Source organism: Arachis hypogaea, chromosome 18 (genome assembly GCF_003086295.3).
Source record: "Arachis hypogaea cultivar Tifrunner chromosome 18, arahy.Tifrunner.gnm2.J5K5, whole genome shotgun sequence".
Taxonomy (NCBI): Eukaryota; Viridiplantae; Streptophyta; class Magnoliopsida; order Fabales; family Fabaceae; genus Arachis; species Arachis hypogaea.
Window position 1 is genome coordinate 35,861,393 of NC_092053.1, and position 4,808 is coordinate 35,866,200.

General features: G+C 36.6%; 1 non-coding gene across 1 annotated transcript; it reads left to right on the forward strand.

Moving 5' to 3' along the window:
- Nucleotides 1-2,925: 2,925 nt before the first annotated feature.
- LOC112773560 (small nucleolar RNA R71) lies at nucleotides 2,926-3,033 on the forward strand. Its single transcript, XR_003188105.1, has one exon. It is a non-coding gene; the product is annotated as a small nucleolar RNA R71 (small nucleolar RNA).
- The last annotated feature ends 1,775 nt before the right edge of the window (nucleotides 3,034-4,808 follow it).

A 4,808-nucleotide genomic window follows, 5' to 3' on the forward strand; every position in this document is an offset into this window, starting at 1 on the left:
TTTTCTTGCATCATTGGCTAGTTGAACGCCAACCTTACATTTTCTGGACTGAAATCTAAGTATTTCCCCCGAACCATTGTAAGCCAATTCTTTGGGTTTGGGTTCACACTTTGATCATGGTTTCTAGTGATCCATGCATTTGCATAGAACTCTTGAACCATTAAGATCCCGACTTGTTGAATAGGATTAGAGGGAACTTCCCATTCTCTTCTTCTAATCTCTTGTCGAATCTCCGGATATTCGCTCTTTTTGAGCTTAAAAGGGACCTCAGGGATCACCTTTTTCTTGGCCACAACTTCATAGAAGTGGTCTTGATGGACCTTTGAGATGAATCTCTCCATCTCCCATGACTCAAAGGTGGAAGCAATTGCTTTCCCTTTCCTCTTTCTTGAGGTTTCTCTGGCCTTAGGTGCCATTGATGGTTATGAAAAAACAAAAAGCAATGCTTTTACCACACCAAACATAAAAGGTTTGCTCGTCCTCGAGCAAAAGAAGAAAGAAAGTAGTAGAAGACGAAGAAAATAGAGGTGATGGAGGGAGAGAGTGTATTCGGCCAAGGGGGAGAAGTGTAGGTTGTAATGTGTGAAAATGGAGTAGTGTAGAGGGGTTTATATAGGGGTGGGGGGAGGTTAGGTTTCGGCCATTAGGGTTGGGTTTGGAAGGGAAAAGAATTTGAATTTTGGAGGTAGGTGGGGTTTATGGGGAAGAGATATAGAGGTGATTGGTCAAGGGTATTTGGGGAAGAGAGTTATGAAAAGGTGTGAAGAGGAGAGAAAAAGAGGTGGGGTAGGTGGGGATCCTATGGGGTCCACAGATCCTGTGGGGTCAAGGACTTAGCATCCCTGCTCTAATTAGGCATGCAAAACGCCCTTAGAATGTATGTCTGGCATTAAACGCCAGCTTGCTGCTTGTTTCTGGCGTTTAACACTAATTCCATGCTCTGTTCTGGCGTTAAACGCCAGTCTGGTGTTTGTTTCTGGCGTTTAACGCCAGCTTGATGCTTCTTTCTGGCATTAAACGCCAGTTTGGTGCTTCTTACTGGCGTTTAAATGCCAGTAAGCTCTTCCTCCAGGGTGAGCTGTTTTTAATGCTATTTTTCATTCTGTTTTTGATTTTTCAGTAGTTTTTGTGACTCCACATGATCATCAACCTAAAAAAACATGAAATAAAAATAGAAAATAAATAGATATAATTAAATAACATTGGGTTGCCTCCCAACAAGCATTTTTTAAAAGTCATAGCTTGACAGTGAGCTCTCATGGAGCCTCACAGATGTTCAGAGCATTGTTGGAAGCTCCCAACACCAAACTTAGAGTTTGGTTGTGGCCTCCCAACACCAAACTTAGAGTTTGACTGTGGGGGGCTTTGGTTGACTCTGCAGTGAGAGAAGCTTTTCAAGCTTCCTCTCCATGGTTACAGAAGGAGATCTTTGAGTTTTAAATACAAGGTTGTCCTCATTTAGTTGAAGGACCAACTCTCCTCTGTCCACATCAATCACAGCTTTTGCTGTGGCTAGGAAGGGTCTTCCAAGGATGATGGATTCATCCTCATCCTTCCCAGTGTCTAGGATTATGAAATCAGCAGGGATGTAAAGACCTTCAACCTTTACTAACACGTCCTCTACTAGTCCATAAGCCTGTTTCATGGATTTGTCTGTCATCTCTAATGATAATTTGGCATCCTGTACCTCAAAGATTCCTAGTTTCTCCATTACAGAGAGTGGCATTAAGTTTATGCCTGACCCCAGGTCACATAGAGCCTTCTCAAAGGTCATGGTGCCTATGTTACAGGGTATTAAGAATTTACCAGGATCCTATTTCTTTAGAAGTAGAGTTTGCTGAACCAAGGCATTTAGTTCCTTGATGAGCAATGGAGGTTCATCCTCCCAAGTCTCATTACCAAATAATTTGGCATTCAGCTTCATGATTGCTCCTAAATATTGAGCAACTTGCTCTTCAGCAATGTCTTCATCTTCTTCAGAAGATGAATAGTCATCAGAGCTCATGAATGGTAAAAGGAGGTTCAATAGAATCTCTATGATCTCTAGATGAGCCTCAGATTCCCTTGGTTCCTCAAAGGAAAACTCCTTATTGGTCAGTGAACTTCCCAGGAGGTCTTCCTCACTAGGATTCACGTCCTCCTCCTCCTCTCTGGGTTCGGCCACACCAAGTAAGGTTATGGCCTTGCACTCTCTTTTTGGATTCTCTTTTGTATTGCTTGGGAGAGTACTAGGAGGAGTTTCAGTGACTCTTTTAATCAGCTGGCCCACTTGTGCCTCCAAATTTCTAATGGAAGACCTTGTTTCATTCATGAAACTTAGAGTGGCCTTAGATAGATCAGAGACTATATTTGCTAAGCTAGATAGATTCTGCTCAGAATTCTCTGTCTGTTGCTGAGTGGATGATGGAAAAGGCTTGCTATTGCTAAACCTGTTTCTTCCACCATTATTAAAGCCTTGTTGAGGCTTTTGTTGATCCTTCCATGAGAAATTTGGATGATTTCTCCATGAGGGATTATAGGTGTTTCCATAGGATTCACCCATATAATTCACCTCTGCTATTCAGGGTTCTTAAGATCATAAGCTTCTTCTTCAGAAGATGCCTCTTTAGTACTGTTGGATGCAGCTTGCAATCCATTCAGACTCTGAGAAATCATATTGAATTGCTGAGTCAATATTTTATTCTGAGCCAATATGGTATTCAGAGTATCAGTTTTAAGAACTTTCTTCCTCTGAGGCGTCCCATTACTCACAGGATTCCTTTCAGAAGTGTACATGAACTGGTTATTTGCAACTATATCAATGAGTTCCTGAGCTTCTGCAGGCATTTTCTTTAGGTGAATGGATCCGCCTGCAGAATGGTCCAATGACATCTTTGATAATTCAGACAGACCATCATAGAATATATACAGGATGGTCTATTCTGAAAGCATGTCAGAAGGACACTTTTTGGTCAGTTGCTTATATCTCTCCCAAGCTTCATAGAGGGATTCACCTTCTTTCTGTTTGAAGGTTTGAACATCCACTCTAAGCTTGCTAAGCTTTTGAGGAGGAAAGAACTTGGCTAAGAAAGCTGTGACCAGCTTATCCCAAGAGTTCAGGCTATCTTTAGGTTGAGAGTCCAACCATATTCTAGCTCTGTCTCTTACAGCAAACGGGAAAAGCATAAGCCTGTAGACCTCGGGATCAACCCCATTGGTCTTAACAGTATCACAGATCTGCAAGAATTCAGTTAAGAACTGAAAAGGATCTTCTGATAGAAGTCCATGAAACTTGCAATTCTGTTGCATCAGAGAAACTAATTGAGGTTTTAGCTCAAAATTGTTTGCTCCAATGGCAGGGATTAAGATGCTTCTTCCATGTAAGCTGGAATTTGGTGCAGTGAAGTCACCAAGCATCTTCCTTGCATTGTTGTTGGGTTCGGCCATGTCTCCTTCTTTTTCGAAAATTTCTGTCAGATTTTCTCCAGAGAGTTGTGCTTTAGCTTCCCTTAGCTTCCTCTTCAAAGTCCTTTCAGGTTCAGGATCAGCTTCAACAAGAATGTTCTTATCCTTGTTCCTGCTCATATGAAAAAGAAGAGAACACAAAAGAAAATATAGAATCCTCTATGTCACAGTATAGAGATTCTTTATGTAAGTATAAGAAGAGAAGAATAGAAGAAGGAAATGATAAGAATTCAAACACAGGAGAAGAGTGGGTTCAAATTTTTGAGTGAAAGAGAAGTGTTCGTAGATAAATAAATAATTAGAAGGAGATGAGAGAGGGAAGAATTCGAAAATTAAACAAGATAAAATAAAAATATTTTTGTTTTTAATTTAAAATTAAAGTTAAAATTCGAAAGTTTTAAAAAAAGAAAAATTAAATTAAATTAAATTAGAATTTAAAACAATTAGTTAATTAAAAAGTAATTTTGAAAAAGAGGTTAGTGATTTTCAAAAATTAGAGAGCGAAAATTATTTAGGTAAGTTTGAAAAAAATAAGAATCAAACAAAAAGATAAGATTACTTGAAAAAGATCTGAAAATCAATTTTGAAAAAATAAGAAGTTAGAAAAGATTTTGAAATTGATTTTGAAAAAGATGTGATTGAAATTTATTTTAAAAAAGATTTGAAAAAGAAATTTAAAAAGATTTGATTTTGAAAATTAAAGTTGATTACTTGACTAACAAGAAACAAAAAGATATGATTTTAAAATTTAAAGCTTGAACCTTTCTTAATAGGCAAGTAACAAACTTTAAAATTTTTGAATCAATCACATTAATTGTTAGAATTAATTTTGAAAATATGAAATAGAAATAAGAAAAAGATTTTGAAAATAAATTTTGAAAATTTCGAAATTATGAAAGAAAAAATGAAAAAGATTGGATTTTTGAAAAAAAAGATTTGAAAAAGATAGAATTTTTAAATTGAAAATTTGATTTGACTCATAAGAAACGACTATATTTTAAAAATTTTTGAAAAAGTCAACTCAAATTTTTGAATTTTATGAGAAAAAAAGAGAAAGATATTTTTTTTTATTTTTGAATTTTTAATGATGAAAAAGAAAAACAATGAAAAGACTCAAAACAGGAAAATTATGAATCAAAACATACAATGCATGCAAGAACACTTTGAATGTCAAGATGAACACCAAGAACACTTTGAATGTCAAGATGAACATCAAGAACATGTTTTTGAAAATTTTTATGAAAAGACACACATGCAAGACATCAAACTTAGAAATTTTCAAACTTTAGACACTAACAAATTGAAAATGCATATGAAAAACAAGAAAAGACACAAAACAAGAAAATGCAAAGATCAAACACGAA